Here is a 20,579-nt window from a genome sequence, read left to right as displayed (position 1 = left end):
AGGGTAATGAATTAGACCCCTGACAGCCATACCAATATTCCATTACTTGTCCATTTTACCTTGATTACCATAAATATCCTGTCATTGCACATAATATTTTCTCCTTTATTTTTATAATTATGAAGGATATTTGGAATTCTTTTAAAACTTTTGTTTCAGATTTTACAAAAAAAAAAAACACTGACAGACATTTTCTAAAAATAACAAAACACTGTCACATTGAAAACAAACTTAGCAAACATGCAAAGGAGAAACGAGGTTTAAAAGAGGGCAGGATTTGAATGAGCTATATACTGACTGACTAAAAATGACTGGATATGTTAAAAGTGATGTATAATGTTTGCAGCTACAGTTGTGTTGGCATGGTTTGGAATGTTTAATGCTTGCAATTGAGATTGTGTCACTGTGGTTTATTTTCATTTATATAAATGTAACATAGTTTATGTCATACATGATAATTTAATAAAAGTTTTTCTTGTTTTAAAAAAAAACAGACTTAGCATGAGAAGCAGTAAAGTTCTCTTCCCTTGAAACTCACATATAGTGAAAATACATTTGATGACCCTTTAAACTGCAAGACAAATTTCTATTCTCTTGAAACTCACATTCAGTAAACATGCATTTGGTAACCCATTAAACTATGAGACATGCAGGGATTCATAGTAAAATAGCATGTAATGAACTACTAATTAATGTCTATGTGAGAAGTTCTGGAACTCAAAGGACAAATATATAATACAACCACTCAAACATTGTGAAATACTTGGGGCAGCCCACTGGACACGTGTCCTTTTTCAGGAGCAGCCCAGGAGTACTATTTGGTGAAGTAATTTGGCAGAGTCATGGAGAAGACAAATGAAGGCTGAGAGAATCAAATCTTATACTACAAAAAGCAGCTCCTTGATGGCTCATAGCCTTACTCATCTACATTAAGTGCTAGACAAACTATTGTAACCCAAACACAGTACATTTCACAACTTTCATAAAAGCTAAATTAAAAATGCATTTTAGTTAAAATATTAACAATGACCTTAGACCATGCTACCCATTTATTCACAGCTAAATAATAAGTTTACTGTCAACATTAATGAAACCAATGATCACATCCAAAGGACATGGCTCCTGTTTACAGCAATCAACTTCCTTCCTTCCTTTCCACCATAACTACTCAGGATCATTTGTACTAGATATTAGACTTGTAGTTCAGGGGAACAGTAAGGAGTCTAGCCTAAGTTTCCAGTTGCCCCAAAGCACTGCCTGGTTAAGTGACTTGCTCAAGGAAATGGCACAAATGAGAAGCAAAATCAGAAATGTTGTGAAAAACTGAAAACACACATGCCCACACACTCACTCACGCCCTCAGGTTTTTCCAAGTTCCATTTTATAACTTGTTCCTAATGTTGCTGCTGCAAAAGAAATTTCAACCCCTCCTGCACAAAAAAAAAAAAAAATGAAAAAGAAATTCCATCTCCTTCTGCTGCATAACAAAAAAAATCTCTTATGTTCTCCAGCTAGATTACATTTCACACAGTTTAACAGTTTCTGGAAAATCTTATAAGCTGTGTGTGAGTGCCAAGCAGGAAGAAGCAGCAGTATGCATGCACACCAAACAAGAAACAGCAGCCTTATTGGTTTGTATCCGACACCAAATGTTCAAGGAGTGTGCATCAGTGCTTTTTTACATTGTAGGAAACCTTTTTGTATGGCCAGCTGCCTAGGTCACCTAGTGCTTATGATCCTTTTAGTCTCTTCTGCAAAGCATTACAAGAAGGTAAAGGTGTATATGTGTTTTTACTTCTGGAGTGACCAATTAAGAGCATATTGTATCTGAGGGTCATGACATATTATTCTGAAAAATTGAATGTAATACTTAGTACAGTTAGAGAGACATTCTTTTCTTTCAAGGTACCACCGACAGTCTTATGTAGCCTTATAGATGCCCCATATTTTCCATTTATTTCATACAATTGTATATTTTGCATTGTTTTTCAAGAAGATAAACTCAGTATATATGAGAATCATGTTATTGTTGTATTCATGTGAAATGAGAACTAAAAATAATGCTCTTTTTCTAGGGAAACATAACATTTTCTGTCATTTTTGTATGCTTTTGCAAAATACGCACATTTTACATGCCCTGGGAGGCATACCCATATTTGAGATTATGTTGCTTACTTTTCATAAAAGCTATTGGTCCTATGTAAAACAAAATGAAAGTAGGATTGTCAAGAGTTCTTGTCTGAAAATTTCTTAAAATATCTTGAAGTAGTAGAGAGATTCTCATTTGAAGTTAGGGTGGAATTCAGGCAAGAGTGGCCTTTGTAAACTGGAAGATTATTATTATTATTATTTATAAAATAGCTGAAAACAAGTGGTGTAACTTTCTATTATCCTAACACTAGAATAAAAAGCTACTAAAAGTATAAATATATAATGGAGGTGTGATTTCTGACCTGTAAGGGTACTTTTATATTTGTATATAGAGAGGCATAAAAATGGCACTAAGTAGTAGATTTTTCAGTAAACTTCAAGATGCTTGCTTCTTTGCCTTCTTTGAGGACAAGAGCATAAGTCCAGTGGGGTTTTATGAATAGTTATGCCATTAACATTCCCTGAAAGTTTCATGAGTAAATGTTGAACCCTTTTGGAGATACAGGTTTTAAAATCAAATAACTAAAATAGCCCAAAACAGACAAGCATTCTGGGGACAGACTTTTTGAAAATGCTCAGTTGTTAAGGGGTTAAATATGCCATCAGTAGTTGTCAGTCTTAAGTTTCCCATCATTCAGCTGGAGTTGATTAGACCTCAAGTTGTACTCTTCTTTCTGTAGAGTAGATGCAGGCTTCCTTTTTCTTGTTCTAAGCTTCAATGCTTATTTAGCACATGCATTCAAGACATTTTTTATGATAATTTCTGGTTACTGACACAGTCTTGTATTTCACATAGTCTAAAATACAATATTTGTTTGTTTCTGTTGCTTCTTTTCTGTGTCAGTAGGCAGTTCCATGTATTAGCTCACTGTCTTTGGGATTCATGATGGCTGCTCTTTCTTCACAGGGCTTCATACTGTGCTGTATGTCCCCACAGTGCATTGTATTTGAAATATTTTCTGACTGCTATACATACACTGCTAACTTTTCATTGTCTTTGTTTACTGACACTGTTTTTTATATTCTATGCACATTTCTGGGTATTCAGTTCACAACTTGTAGTCAGTTGTGCTTTTGACATCCTCACAGTCTGCTTTATTGGCAGTTTTCTTTCCACTATATCTGGACGAGTCCACATTGGTTCTAACTTAAGCTAGACAAAAAAAAACTGAAGAAACTTCAAAAAAATTATAAGCAAAATAAGCATTTTTGCACAGGGGCAAGAACCCCTGCACTTTTCAATATGGGGGATTTGCTTGCTGCTTCCTTTTATTTATATATATTAAGACTGCACAATCTCAGAGACGTTTGAAGAGTCCAAAATCTTTGAATCATTGCTGGCACAGTAATATAAACTGCGCTGGTAGTAATTCTGAACTGAAAACAGTGAATGATGAGTTGCAGCTCAGGGAAGTGGCTTGATGAGCTTAACCTTGTCCAGTTTACACCTGACCAAGGATAAAGATAAAGAAGCTAATGGAGATTACAGCCTCATGTTTGAAAGTTTTATAGTGTTGCAAAATAAAAGACTGGTCAGATAATATCTAGTGTTTCATAGTGTTTACACACTGACATATTCAATATTTTACACTTTAGTCATATGTGCTGCCAAGACTTTCAAAATTCGCTCTTTTGACTTTGGTCTTTTTGCATTCGTTTTTTGTCATTAGGGATTTAACAGTGCTCTCTTTAAACTACTGCCCATTGAATAAAAAGCCCATTAGCTAATATTTCTCCTGTTATGTTCATTTTGTGTACTCAGTGTAACAGTGTGTTATACTTGCATTACATTGATTGGATAAATGGTTGTTTGTGGCACCATTTGCCTTGTGGATGAACAAGTTTGGACTGGTCTGCCTATAAAGTTAAGAAACACTAAGAAGAAAGTAAAATAAATAAAATAAATCTAGATCCAAGCATTGAGAATGAATACATATGTTTCCTGATGGTGGTAACAATGTGGGTATACATCTATGAGATGAAATTCTCCATCCCCTTAGCCCAGTCCCTTTATTTTTTGCAGCTCTAAATTGTGGGTGCAGTTTAGATGTGATATCTGAGCTTAGATTAACAGACTCATTTATATTTTCTTATACAATAACACCCTGGAACACCACTGTTTTTTACATTCCCAAGCATCCTAGTGTATTTTGCTGGAGTAGCTGGTGGAAGATTAAGATATATTAATGCAAACGTTTTATTAAATATCTTCTCCATGAAAATATATGCTGGAGAATGAGGGACCATTTCTAAAAACCACCATGTAATCAGATTGTAAAATAATCATTTTAGTTTAGTGAAAAGAAGTTAATAAATTATGTGAACAGCAGAAGCTCATGGACCTAGCCTTTGGGAGCTCTGTACACTTCTTTAGAGGTTACCTTGTGAACTTTTGACTGTATAAAGGGTCTGTTGTTTAGATAATTTGTTGTTTTCTGACAACTGTCCTGATAATACCAGGTAAATACAGTTACTAATGTAAATATGTTGATTGGTACTAAGGAAGTGATTCATTATGGGTATTGGTGGCATTATTATGGGCAAGAAAGTTTTGCTGGAAATTCTAGTAAGGTAGAAAGTCTAACTCATTATACTTGGAATTACTGGAAAGTACATTGTGTAGTAGCTGAGGGTTATGATATATTATTCTCAAAGTTACTCTGATGGTTCATTTGGTTATAGGACTATATCTTAGAACTATGTATCTTCTCCCTCTTCTGCATGTTTTATGCATTTTTTTTGTCTTCATGTGCTCCATCAACTAGCAACCGTATCCATATTGTGCCCCTGCAGGAAAAGGAATCTGGAGCCATCATGTCTGATGTGATGGAGATTAAGTGCCTGAGGCAGGTAGTAGGATACACACTGTGGGGCAGACAAAGGAATGAGGACATCAGAGCAGAACTTAAACTAGTCCCAGTTACAGAGAAGGTCAAAGAGAACAGATTATGGTGGTTCAATCACATGTGTAGGAAATGAGAAGACAATTTGGTAAAGCAAATTTGGAAGAGAGATGGGATGAAGGCAAGAGGAGATGAGTATGTCCAACAACGAGATGACCAGATTGCATGAGAAAAGACCTGAGACAGGCAAATATAGCTGTTGAAGAAGGTAAAAGCAAGGGTCTGAAAAGACAGAAGTAGTGACAGTTGATGCAATACCCTGACCCCGTGTATACATGGGGGAAAAGGGGATTGATTATGTCAGTGATAGAAACTGACTCAGGACACAAATTATAGAAATTCGGCCTACTTGTGTGGTTCAAGGTACCTTCTTACATTGTTAGCAACCAGTGCTTGGTAAGTTTACTCCAGTACTGAGGGATCAACTGGGGCTAAGTAATAACTGGCATGACTCCAGTACTGAGGGATCAACTGGGGCTAAGTAATAACTGGCATGATGTCTCATGTTGGGTTAGAAGGGTGATGGTAGGCCAATGGTAGGACTAATGTCAGGTGGATGGTTAGGTCAATGGCATCTTGTGTACACTCAAAACTCTTACATTACCTTTGGCAACTCTTTGCAATTACATGTGTGTAGGCATGAATTAATGACAAAGATACTTCGGGAGATTGTACTGAGAGAATGACTACATAGTTAATAGCCATATAAATAACATATATGTGACATAATGTATTTTATCTTCATCAGTGTAAAATCAAAAAGGAAGGGACATTAATTCTTGGCATTGGTGGTCACTGGTGTGTAATAGACTCACTCAGCACTACAAAAGGAGAAAAATTACACAGTTTCTGCCACAAAGCACTTCAGAGAAAACAGTGAAAAATATTTGTTGTGTGCAGCTTTAACATTATATTATTTTCTGAGCTATAGCTCTGCAGATATTTGAAGTACCGTGTATATGAATTATTTAAAAAGAGGAGCACTGTTTAATGGCTGCCTACTGAAATGTAAGCACTTGTAATGCCAATTGCTAAAATCTGTAAAAAAAGATTGGAGACTTGAAGAACAAGTCTCAAAACTTGCTCTTCTCCTTAAAAAACTTATTTTTGCAGGGGGCACGCCTCCTCTACCCCTCAGACTTATATATACCAACTCTGAGATTGACATGCCTTTGAGAAAAGGGAATATTCCAAAAAATGGCATCTAAGACTTGGTATATGGAAATCCAATCCTTTGACCATTTAGACTCCATATTTTGTGATGCTCTCTAGTGGGTCCCAACATTTCAAATGGTTACCCTGTTAAGCTCTGAAAGCAGACTGTGTAGAGCAGATACAAAACATTTGCTATTATAAAAGTTAACTGTTATATATGAAGAAATTGACCAAGCTATTAAAATAAATTTAGGATTACTGTAGTCATTCAGCAAATTTCATAGAAAACCTCGGATTTTTAAAAGTAAGAAAAATAATAGAAATATTGAAAATTAATATGAAACAGTTCAAAATGAGGTAAGATTGCTGAGTTCACTTCAAAAAATGTTTGTTTTATTCATATGATGGGCATATTAGAATGGCTTTGGTAAATACTGTAAGCTGTCATTTTTAATGGGAAGTCGTTACAGCAGCAGTAGAAATCCACGCACTCGAAGCTCTCCTCAGTATGGAGAACATCGATATCTGTGCAGTGACAGAAACCTGGTTCAAGGCTCCAGAGAGTACCCCAGCACTACCAGGTTATACCTCATATCATGCTTTTCGGCCCCAAAACCCGGACCGGACCACAAAAGGAGGGGGAGTTTCCATATTTATCAAGGATATCCACACCTCCAGGTTAGTGGCATTGCACGAAGTATCGGAGATCATCCATGTGCAACTAACAGTGGGCAAGACTGCTTTTCAGTTTATAGCATCCTACAGACCACCCTCTCAAAGTCAGGAATCCCACTCGGCTTTCCTGAAAACATTGGAGAACATGAAGATCTCTCCGAACACCATTATATTGGGTGACTTCAACTACCCAAACATAGACTGGGAGCACTACTCAAGCCCCAGCACCTTAGCCCAAAGGTTTCTGGAAATTATAAACTCAAATGCTATGGAACAACTAGTCACCACTCCCACAAGAGGGGATAACATACTAGACCTGATCATTACCAACATGGGTACTCTATGCTCCATACCAGAAGTATATCCCTCATTGGTAAGATCAGACCATAAATTAATTTCACTGGATATCCACATCCCGACCCCACCCCCAACCCAGAAAACCACAGTGAAAAACTTCTCAAAAGCGAACTTCTCACTTCTCAAAACCGAAGTGGAATCCTTCAAGGCCCCAGGGCCAGTGGAAACTATGGCCCAAACTGCAGAATCCTATATAAATGCATTCTACGGACATCTCCAGGAATGCATGGATCATGCTATCCCAAACAAAACCAAGACCCAATCATCCAAAGGCAGGCATCCAGTCTGGTGGACCCCAGCCATAAATAAACTGTACAACAGAAGGAGGAAGCTACTACATGATAGAGCAAAATCCCTAATAGGGAAGGCAGCTCTGATCAGTACTAGCAAAAAATTACGATCCCTCATAAAATCCTCCAAGGCCAGCTTCGAGAGAAAAATTGCACAGGACACTAAAGACAATCATAAGGCTTTTTCAGTTATGTTAGGAACCTGGGATGCAACTCCCAGACTTGTTCTGAGTTGATTCTAAACGACAAAAAATACACTGAACCCACAGACATTGCCAATATCCTGGCAGACAGGTTCAGTGCAAACTTCTCCACCCCCCCCCAAAAGAGCAAGTATCTATCCCAGCAGAGGGCTGCCTCCCAAACATCTCTGATGCTCAGGTGAAGGCTGCCCTCTCCAAAGCAAAAAACACTGCTTCCATGGGACCAGATGGCATCCCGGGTTGCGTCCTACATGAACTCCAAGAAGAACTAACCCCTCAAATAAAACAGCTGTACAATCTCAGCCTCACTACAGGATATGTGCCCACAGAATGGCATACAGCAACAGTGGTCCCACTCCACAAAGGTGGAGCCTCTACGGACCCTGGAAACTATCGCCCCATAAGCCTGACTAGCCTAGTCTGCAAGGCTATGGAGAGGATCATCATGGAGCTCATAAACAAAGACATTGGGGACCTACAGACACTAGATCCTACCCAATTCGGCTTTGTCAAGGGCAGATCCTGCCTTTTGAACCTGGTTGACTTCTTTGAAACAGTCACCAAAGCCATAGATGAAGGGAAGGTAGTCCACACAGCCTATCTGGACCTAGCAAAGGCATTTGACACAATACCCCACTCGGGCATCATAGATAAGCTATCCAGCTTAAATATAAACCCCTATGTCACAAGATGGGTGCAAACTGGCTCAAAGACAGAACCCACAGAGTGAGAGTTGCTGGAGCCATGTCAGACTCGAAACCGGTCACAAGTGGCATCCCACAAGGTTCTGTCCTGGGACTGCTCTTGTTCGGTATATACTTTTCAGAGGTACAGGCCAACGTGGGAGGACTATGGCTCACCAAGTTCGCAGATGACTGCAAACTAGGCACCATAATCAACTCTCCAGATGACACAAACATCCTTCAAAAAGGTCTCACAGAGATGGATAACTGGTGCCAGAGCCATGGTCTAAAGCTAAATGCCAAAAAGTGTATAGTCATAGCCTTTGGCAAAAACAATGTGCCCACAAATTACCACATAGGCGGTAACCCATTAAGTACAGAGAAAGTAATTAGGGATCTGGGGACCCAAGTTGATAGCAATCTCTCCTTTGACAACCACATTTCCAAAGTGGTTAGAAAGACCTTCTACATAGCCCACCTCATCATGAAAGGATTCACATCTAGATCAAGAGAGGTAATCGTGCTCCTTTATTCATCCCTCATCAGGCCTATCATAGAATATAATGCCCCTTTTGGGATGTACCTTACCCGACACCTGCAGCAATTAGAAAGACCCCAAAAGTACCTCACCAAGAGGATCAAGGGACTCAAGCAGATGCCATATACTGCTCGGTTAAAAAAAACTCCAACTCTACTCAGTTGCATACTGCCTATTTTGAGGCGATCTATGCCTGACATATAAAGCTATGTCCAATCCAGAATTAATGGACATGCTCCACCTCAGTAAATCTAAATCCCTTAGAGCCACACGCTCGAGGGACTTGAACCTCAGCACAGAAATAAATAGAACTTGCTGGAGGGACAGATTCATAACCCAGAGGCTCCCTTCACTCTGGAATAGAATTCCAATTCATGTTAGGCAGAGCACCTCACTGAATCTCTTCAAGAAGAATCTTGATGAGTGGATGGGGGATCGTAAGTTTGTCCCGGGGATTACTTCCGTGTCACTATTAGACAGAGGCACAGTAAACTAAACCTTAAAAAGGGCACAGTATACTCAAATCAAGGGGTGGCGTAAGCCAAACAAAATCGGGCTAGGCTTGTAATTGCCCCAGGGCAGATAGCCTAGTATGAACCTATGAACCTATGAACCTATTGTTGAGAAAACCATTTACTTTGGTGTCCTTTAGTGATTGTGCCCACACAGTAGAAGTGCAGTGATTTAAGTGAAAAGTATTGAAGGATCAATGATGTTTTGTTGGCTATACATGTGCCTTTATTGAGAGACTGCTGAGTATCAGTACAGTATTATGAATATAAGAAAAGTGGTAGGGGCTAAAGAAAGGATGGGTCTGTTAGCAGACTGCATTCTTTACTATTGTGAATGTATTCATGATAGTGCAAACATTACTTCAGTACAACCTGACTTGGCTAGACTCTGCATCTGTATATAATTATGGGGTTGTGTCAAAAAAATTTTCTGAGGATGACAGGCATGCTTTTATTCTTGTGTTGCTTGACTGATGTGTTTTTTTTATGTGTGTATGACTATGACTTTTTCTGTGCAGTAAAGATTCAGAACAAGGGATCGAGGCAGAGAAAGGACAACTCAAATCATTTTACAGGGTCAACAATGGAAACAGCTAAGCTAGTATTAAGCTAGTATTAAGTGACTGCATCTTCATGGATTGCAAAGTAGATATAGGCGCAAGTCTACTTTTTACAATGAATCTGCGCACAGAATGGAAAAGCGTGAAAATTTGGATATGAATCGCAAGTGAGTAAAAGAACATTTCCTTAGCCTATGCCATTTTATATCATTTCTAATTTACATCTCATTATTACTTGAATTGTTCATGCTTAATTACAGTCATTGTGCATTAATGTAAGTGGCCTCTATGAATTGTGGACAGCCATAATGCGTTTGCACAATGACTATGAATACCGCCAATGACTATTTACAACCTACATGCATTTATGTGAGCTTACTTTACCAGTTTAGCAAATAACTCCATAGTGTGTTCTTCCAGTAAAATCAAGTAGCATATCTTAAAATAAAATAGGGAGATAATGTATACTGTCCCTCACATCTTTCTCTATGTATACAAACCAATATATATGTACATCACAGATGTGCAAGCACAAATATATAGCCTGTAGAATGGGCATATATATATACACACAAACATTATGCAAATATATATATATATATATATATATATATAGAGAGAGAGAGAGATGGGATTTACATACATTTTGCTGATTATGTAGTGGTCAAAGTACTTCCAAATCAATGAGAAATTGGTTGAACCTGTCCTATCAACTGGACCCACATTACAGTTCATTCCATAGTTGTGTAAGTAACATGTGAAGAGAGAATGGACTTCATCCCCCTGTGGGATCCAAGTTAAAGTCCATCACAGAGTTTTGAAGGGTGGTGATTTGGTAAGTGGAGACATGATGATATCAAGTTTGGTTACTCAGTATGACAGCTCCCTCCATCTTGTCTGTAGCTATGTCCACAGTGATTTGCTATAATTATGCACATGCATATATGTTGTTATATAACATAGTAGCCCGAGGCATACTAATTGCATACTAGTATACTGCAAAGGTAGTTTGTTTCATCCATAACTAATTTGCAGAGGGTTGTACCTTGTGCTGTTGTGTGATTCAGTGTGGTGTTTCTGGAAAAGTACTATTTAGCACAAGCAATAATACCCTGTGGTGAAAGGACAGTTTATGGAGAAGGGGATGTTACGCTACAGCATCACTACACTGATGGCCACCTTCAAGGAACTCTCCATTTCGGGAGACTGTTACTATTCCAAAGGGGATGTTTTAACAGAAAGCACTTCACCACATGACCAGACAACACAAAAAGACAATCCACATAGAAGAGACAGATATTATGTCAACAAGGTGACTGTGTTGCATATTTTGGTTCTTATAAAATTCATCTTGTGAAGTGTACGATTACACTATGCCTCAAATAAAGTTTCTTTAATTATCTCCTCTCCTCATCTATTTAAATCTTTCTGAGGTTTTAAGGCTTTTTAAGAGCCTTGTTGTAAATCTAATGTGTCTTCCTGTGAAAGTGAGCGAATGAATGTTATTCAACTTATAAAAAGGTAATGCTGTACTATTAAATACTGTTCCCTGAAATTACTTTTTAGTCCCATAAATTCCATTTCTTTTAACATTCATTTTGCCTGAGTAATTTCTGAATACTGCCATTAGCAGAAATTCTCTTCTCCTCCTGTCTGTTGTCAATCATTTCTAAAGAGCACTTTGCTAAGAAGAAATAGGCTGTAATTTGCTTAGGGAGTCATTAAAAGATTGGAATTGTGAGATCTGAAAGAGTTTGATAAACAAAAAAAAACTCAAACTATTTGCTTAAAGTACAATTTGTTACATAGCCAAGCTATGGATTTTTAAGAGCTGCTTGTAATTTTGGTCTGTAGTTGATTGTCAGTGCTGTTTCAAGACAGTTTAAGAATTTAATTTGTTATAACAGCATTCTTTTTCTCAGAAAGTACCTCTTCCATCTACTTCTGTTTACTTAAAGTGATATTATAAGGTTTCATTATAGGGAAGTGTGGTTTACATTTTATCTAAATTTCTATGAAAAGATGAATTGTTAAACTACACATTCAAGAGTTTTACATCCATTTCAGGACATTTCTTCTTTCTTGACAGTTTTTTTCATTTCTTTTCTCATTTCTCCTCTATCCATTTTACCTGTACCATATTCTAACAAAACCAACTAAGCTGAAGCAAAAGAAGCTTTAATGAACACCTTTGTCCAAATTATTTTGTTTATTTATTTATTTATTGACATTTGATTACTAGGAAAGTGTGACTGGGTACAAGCCCATTTTCAGTGGAGGCCTGGGAAGAAAAGCTCCAAGTTATTACAAAACATTTTAAGAACAATTATCTGCAGTTTAAATAACTATTACAAATTAGATATAATATAAAAACTTTGATTAAGAATTTATACAAGTTATATAACAATCATTTAATATTTAGAAGTTTTTAGACAGTTTGTAGAGAAATTAAAGGTAAGTTAGTCTAATACAAACAGTAATTACAATATGAAGTGAAAGAAAACAGGTCTATGGTATATTTAGAGAGAACGTCATGGAAGAGAATGAGATAGAAGTAAGGAAGTAAGTGATGAAGGGAGAGTAAGGTGGTATAAGGAATAAAAAGGTACTTGTTCACATGTAAGGATATAGTTTATCCTGGTTTTGAGCAAAATAGAGACAGACTTTAGCTAGGAAGTCTTTCAGAGTGGTTTTGAAGGATGGGAGGGAGGGTATTGACCTTATGGATACAAGTAAGGAGTTCCAGCCCTTAAACTTTTGTACAAGTACAGACAGTGCCAGTGGCGGCTGGTGACTTCAAATCAAAGGGGGGCTGCAGGAGATAGCTGAATGGGTGGGGTCAATGGGAAGGGGTGCAGCCAACTATAAAGGGGTGGAGCTATGCTCAAAACCACAAAAACTAACTTTAATTAAATGTGCTGCCCTGGGTGCCAAACCCTCATTATGAGAGTTCAATCAAGACAAATGAAGTGTAAAAGAATAAAAATATTTCAATGCATTGGCTGCATGACAGCTTACTTAATATCTAGATGGAAACAAAAAGGTTGTGAGGCATGAAAAAATAAATTACTTTTTTAATACATTACTGGAATGCCAGTCAAAATCAAGTATAAGAAAAACAAGCAGCACTCAACTCAAACCACTTCTCCTTGCACTGCAGTTCTAATTATAATTAATATTTAGCTTTATTAAAGTACCAGGTAACATGCTAAAAGTAACAATCTCTGTGATGCCCCCACTTGTAAAAATGTTTCTTATCCAAAAAAGACCTGCTGCCTGACAGCTATCTACTTGTTTCATGGGGAAAACATGATCAAAGTAAAAATGAAAAGCAAACAAGAAACAAGCTCAAGATACATTGCTTAAAGGATTACTGTACATGTTATGGACCACACATGAATGGCATTCTGTTTAGTTTACGGGTAAAGCCCTCAGAGATCACTGGAAGTCTCCAACAAGTGTAATGAGCTTCTTAAAATAATGTAATCCTGTCCTTTATTACAAATACTGTCATATGCATTTCAATACCCAACACTTATACATTATCTAGTTAAGTATTCTCTGCATGGCAACAACAGAAAGGCTTCATTGTTGGCAATTCTTTAACAGTATGCTTATTAAAGCTTACTTGCATGTTATGATCTCAGACAAGCTTACCTGATGGTCATTAAAGCATTGCTACTTAAAACACAGAGCAACAGGCACTTTGAGTAATACGCATAAATCAACAGTACAAAAAATATGACAGAAACCAGACCATTCTGCAAAATCAAGAACAGATTAAAAGCCACTGTAGTACTTGTGTCTACCTTAGATGGGGGGATACCCTGCACATTTACACTGCATAACTGCTCCTTGCCTTGCTTGGACATATCCAGAGTCACTACATGGGGGAGTGGGGTGCAACAAGTATGTCACAATTTGAAATGTCTCTGGCCGACGGTGATGGCCCTGACACATTTGTCATACCTCTCACCCTCAGAGCAAGAAATCTGGGCAAAGCCATACATAGAAGTGGGACAAAGGCCCAAAAATAAGGACAATTTTTAAATATTGCTCTTATAAACTTAGAAAGATAATAGAATAGTAAGTCTTGCATTAGTATGAATTTTCTGAAGGATATGAAATCTGAAACTCAAATGTCTGTCATTATTTTCTAACTTCAGTCTTTAATGATTTAGCACTAATTTGCCAAAAAAACACAATTTTATGAAAAATGGACCAAAAATGTGATGCAAAAATATAAAATAGCCACACAATACAGCTGGGAACCTGTCAAAGAAGGGACACTTTTTAATATTAGTACTGCTAACTTGAGCAGCTGACAAAATAAAAGAATCTACATGCATTTCTGAAATAAAAGTAATCTAACTACATTTACAGTTATTTCGTAATTGTAAACCCTCCAGGTTTTCTTCCAAAATTGCTATTTTGCGGAGGGATTATTAGGGGAAGAGCAACATTTTGAGCCAAATTCGGGGACAGTTGAGAGGTTTGGCTATGCCTAATTCTATAAAGCAATTTATTTGCATGCACCTCTCAACCTGTTAATGCAATAAATCTGGACAAGGCCAAATATATTGGGGGAACATATAAACAGTACTAAAAATTGCTCTTGTATAAACTGAGACAGTCGATAGAATAACAGGTCTTACTTTAGCATGCATTTTTCTGAAGGTTATGAAGTCTGAAACTCAGTGTGTCATTATTTAGTGACTTAATTCCTAAATGATTTTCCAGAAAACCACAAATTATATGAGGAACACACCAAACATAAGAAGCAAAAATCTATTCATTCTGTGAAAATCTGGACAGTTGGGAGGTATAGTTCAGCTGGGGCTTGCTTTGAGTTTGCCACCCTTCCCCCTCACAAAATCATGGTCGAATGGAGCCCTTCCCCTAAGTAAGATGTGTAGTTCTATGTTAATGCCATTTTTTTCCCACCTCAGGACCAAGGTATTAGGTGACGGTGCTGGTCTAAGTAAGATGTGTAGTTCCATGTTAATGCCATTTTATCTACCATGCGTGCCTGATAGCATGATACTTTATACCTTGCCAACTGTGCTCAAGAAAAAGATGACAGTAGCTACTGTTGCAGATCTTAATTTTCACAACTAGCAAAGACGATGCAACTTTCATATTAGTCACGTTTCTTTCAGTGCTATCACTACAGCATTACAGCACAAGATACCAGAAATCACCATAATGTCTTTTTTGTAGAAACAACATACTTTATTTTGGGTTTTCGAAGTAATTTTACTTTTCATCTCTTACATTCCTTTATTGTATTTGAAAACTGTAACCTCGGCTGAAGGCAGTTGTTGACAAAGTTATCAATGGAAAATGTTGGATTGTCATCAGCAAAGCAAATCTTATTGGCTGCCACCACTTCCAGCATACCTATGTTTTTTCATGCCAGGAAACAAAATGGTTTTCCATATTTTTACTCTGCTAAACACAAGTGGTCTATATGCTTTCTCAAATCCTGATATCCCTTTGAAAAAAAATCTGTCTGCAGTGACATTTTGGTTTTAGGAAATTGTAGACAATTGTGACTGTCCTCCGTCTCCAGGATACCACTCACAGGCAGATTTCTTCTTGCCTTCTCTTCCAAGCATACCATTCAGTTTTCAGTGGGCAACATCTGTCCATACATTTCCAAAGTGTTATCTCAACACTCAGCGACAATCTGTTTAAACAGCACCAAAGCCTTGTATTGTTCTCTAACCACTTCACCAAAATCAACCTCACGTCATTCCAACTGCCAAGTATAATGACTCAGCTGATCCATCAAAAGATAAAAGTCTTGCATTAATCCCTCAAAAGCAACACATACACTTTGAGAGTCTTATTACATTGTAGTTATCAGCACCATTATCAGATGATATCTATGACGGGAACTCAAATCAACTTTTCTCCTTGTCTTCAAAATAAACCACTGTTTCATGATTAACTGAGCATTGCACCAGCATTGACTAGATGACATCCTCAAACAATAGTAGATTAAGACTGAACAAACTATTTCACCTAATATTTTAACCCCAAAAGTAGATCTAAAGTACAGATGATAAGGACTACTAACCACTGAGCATGCACTGAGATCGCCTGCTTTTAATTAGGTCACTGTGGATGTTGCTTTCACTGATTCATGCTATTTAATTTTGTGTGATGTTAGTGTTATATATTTTCAGCATAAAATGAAGAAAAATATGCTACAAAGTTACAAAAAAGAAAAAAAATGTAATGCTGTTCAGCCCCTTAACACAAAGTAAATTCATATTTTTGGTCACTGTGGATGTAACTTTTATTGATCCAAGCTATTTAATTGTGTGATATAAACATTGTGCATTTTCAGCATAAAAATAATGAAAAAAATCTTAGGATGAAATGGTAAAACTCAAATCATGATTAAAGATACCACAAAACAACCATCAGCTACCCTCTTCATTAACATGGTACAGAGAACCAAAATTGTTTTTATTTTTATTTTTGTACTCATTTCTTATGGACCACATCAGGTTAATCAACTAGTCCCTCTTTCTCCTGGCATATTTATTCCTGTCTTGCTGTGCTGGTCACTTTAGCCCAATTAACCTTTTACAGAATAGGTGGCCCTTCATAACTAAATAAATCTGTGGCATCCAGTCTTAGTAGAGTAACCATTTAAGTGGGCCCATAGCAAATTTACTACTATCACATGGTTGAACTATTAGCTCATTAGCTCACCTAATGTGATCTCTGTGCCATTCATGCAAAAGAAAGCCAAAATGGGTCCATGCTGCAATGTGAAGTCATGTAATCCCATGTGGATATCTCCCCATTATTTTTCCTTTTAAGACCATCAAAGTAAATTAATTAAAGGCCACCAGAAGAGGGAAGAGATCATCTATATTATCAAGAGACCATCAAATCCTCTTCCAAGCTAGGGGGAGCTGTTCTAAATCTATATTACCTTAAAAACACCCTAGTTTGACCATCTGGATGTAGGAGGAACCCTGCTCCCTAGAAACACATAGGTATGCCTGGCCCAATGGCCCCTGTAGTGGTGCAGGTGCAGTTTTACAGTGAGTAAGGCATAAGTGCAGAACCATGGTAGAAAATGGTTGTATGAGCTTCAGTTCTAAAAAACAGAAAGAAGGTATACACCACTCCATACTCAACGATGCAAAGTGGACTAATCCTGTCAGTGTGCCACTGTATATGTGTGTGTATGCATGTGTGTGTGTGTGTATATGCATACACACACACACACACACACACACACACACACACACACACCATCACCTCCATCCACAAATCCATTTCCCATGTTTGCGGTCGGGGTATCACTTCAACGGTGACAATCCTCTACAGCCAAGGTTCACACTACCGGGTAGCCAGCCCTGATGCAGCTGTTCTTCCATGCCATACACTCGTATGCACACTCACACCTTTGGCCAGTTAAGAGTCCCCTATGCACCTACTGCATATCTTTGGAATTTCGGAGGAAACCAGAGCACCTGGAGGAAATCCATGTGAACACAGTGAGGACATGCAGACTCTACATAGAAGGTACCCCAGCAGAGAATCAAACCAGAGAACCTCCTGCTTTGAGGTGACAACACTATCTTCTGTGCTACTGTGCCTTGTATGCCAGGCATATTTCACCTCTCAGCAGTCTGTAGGAAATAGAGTATACGGATAGGTCTTTGAGATGATATGCAGAGAGCATTGCGTTTACGCCCTGTATTGTTTTTGTGAGGAACGCCTGCAGACATTTCATATGTTGCATGTGCCTGGTCAGGTACATTCCAAAGGGAGTATTATACTCAATGATTGGTCTGATGAGGGCGGATTATAGTACCACTATGACTTCCCTGAGCTTGTATGCCATGCCCTTACTTATAAGCTGAGTGACACAGAATTATCTTACTATCTTAGACAGGTTTGTTGAAAGACAGGATAATATCTACACGAGTCATCAAATCTTTGACTACTGCATCTACTTTTGGGGGTGTTTTATTGATGAGGTAGTCTCCCAGGATGGTCAACTTCCCAAAAGGTACTATTTTGTATTTCTTGGCATTGAGATTTAAGTAATGGCTTTGGCACCAGTTGTTTATCTGTGATAGACCTCCATGTAAAATGTTAAAATCTTGGTGGGGGAGGGGTTATATGATTGCTCTCAGCTTGCAATCATCTGCAAACTTGGTAAGCTAGAGGCCCCTGATATTGGGCTTAACTTCTGAAAAATAGATGCCAAAGAGTAGCAGACCCAGCACAGAACCCTGAGGGAGTCCATTGGTGACCAACCTCTTTGTGATGGTGGTATCTCCAATCCTATCCTCGTGGGTCCTATCTGTGAGCCAGCCGGCTATCCAGTGGGTTATATAGGAGATTTTGCCAAATTCCATGAGTTTGTTTACATTGTCTGAGTGGGGTATTGTATAAAATACCTTGGCTAGTTCAAGGTAGACACTATGCAGTAGACACACACGTATCTACAGTATATGTCATTCAACTTATCTAACAATCGTTTTAAAAACAAGTCATTGAAAAATTTATCAAATCACATTTTATCTAATGATGTTCAATATATTTTACCTTTCATAACTTTGGTAATAAGGAAAGTTTGTTTTTTATCACTGATATAAGAATTCTTCAAGATTTATAATTAAAACTGTGGTCTGCTTTATTGCAGTGTGCTGGATTGTGAGAGTCTTTGGTATACTTCAAGCATTTTCCTTTTCTTCCTCTGTAGTGTGATAGTGGAGTTGTATTAGGGAGTGTGGAGTTTTCTGTTTTTTTTTTTTTTTGAGTTTTGTTGGTTTAGATGAGATGCGTACACACACACATGCAAAACCACACGCACACACACACAATAACTTTCTGCGTGTATGGTAATCTCAGGGTTAGTTTAATGAGTTATGTAGGAGGCTACCCCTCTGAAACGCATACTGTTGATTGTGTTTTTGGATGAACTGCATGACATGTTGTGCATAGAAACAATGTGAACTGCTCTACGTTACACAATCACAGATTGCTTCCAGAAAATAGAACACCCCTCTTGTCCTTAAGGGATGGGGTAGGCCTGGGATGATTTTTCCAGTGTCCACCTCCAGTTTTCCAAGTCAGATTTGTAGATAGTCGGGGAGAGGCTTTGCTTTACAGAAAGCAGGAGTTTGTTCTAGAGGTAGTGGATACCCTGCGAGAGATATCTGTCACTCTAGGTCCTACTTATGCTGCAACAGAGAGTTAGGTATCTTGATCCTTTGTTTATGCTACTATCAGTTTTACCGTTATGTAGTAGCTCAAACAGGACTGAGTTTTTACAGCTTCATAACCCAGGCACTGACAACCATATAGGAATCTATAGGAGACAAAGAAAAGGCACAGGGCTTTTAGATGCTCTGGATAACATAGTTTTTTTTTTGGTAGGGCACTGATGAGGTTTTTCAGGTTAGGTAAGTTGTATGGATAGGTACATACACACATGGCACATTATACTCTAGTATGGGCCTGATGAGGGATAAGTGTAAAAGAATGTGAACATTCTTTGCTGAAAGGAGATATCCTTAGCAGTCAGTTTAGTGAGGTAGAAGGTTTATGTAATGACAGTGGATACATGGTGGTCAGTGGAGAGTTCACTATCCGATTTACTATAAAAAATGTTGAAGGTAGGTTCAGCGAACATGGAAATTATGAATAGCACTTGGCAGATTTCCATGTTGCCAAATGTTATGAGAGCGAGAGTAAATATCAGCAAATGCAACTGTGCATTTGCTGATATGTACTTGATGTTATGCGTAGAGATCGTGGTAGAGTGCAGGCTGGGAAATGTATCCCTTTCCTCACTGTAGTGCGATCTTGGATTTGGAATATATAATTTGCAGGGGGGCTTGCCAGTGTAGGACTTAGTTTTGTATTTACACTTATGTCACGTTTGATATTCAACATAAATGTCGAATCTGCTGAATTCGTTCAACAGATTCGACATTTATGCCTACTTAATATGCAAGCATTCGAAGTTTCCTTTCGATGTTAAGTACATTTTTTTAACTTCAGTATTTTGATAGTAAACCTCATTATCCATGAAGTTGTCTAGGTCTGAAATTATGGTGTTTATTTTAAGGAGTGTAATTTATGTAGTAGGGGTATGAGAGCTCCTGTTTCCCACATTGTACAGTACTGCATATTTTGGCATTCAGCTTTAGACAATGGTCATGACACCATGATTTTCTCTAAGTCAGGCCCTCTTGAATGTCTTTAAGAGAGTTGCAAGCATGCAATTGTCTGCAAACCTGGATATTCAGGGACTACTGATGCCATATTTCACATTATAGAAGTAGATGCCAAATAGCAATGACCCCAAAACACAGCTCTGGAGTACACCATTGGTGACAAGTTTGATGGAGAATGGTGTGTTATCAGCTCTAAGAGAGTGCTATCTGTCAGTGAGACAGTTGGCATTTGAGTGAGATAAAGGAATTCAAAATTAAGTTTGACCATTTTGTTGAAGCTGCAGGAGTGTGGGGTACAGTATGAAGTGGGGTACAGTGACAAAAGTCGTAGC

Source organism: Protopterus annectens, chromosome 14.part0, assembly GCF_019279795.1.
Source record: "Protopterus annectens isolate FY-2018-M chromosome 14.part0, PAN1.0, whole genome shotgun sequence".
Taxonomy (NCBI): domain Eukaryota; kingdom Metazoa; phylum Chordata; order Ceratodontiformes; family Protopteridae; genus Protopterus; species Protopterus annectens.
Note: the sequence above shows the minus strand (reverse complement) of the source record.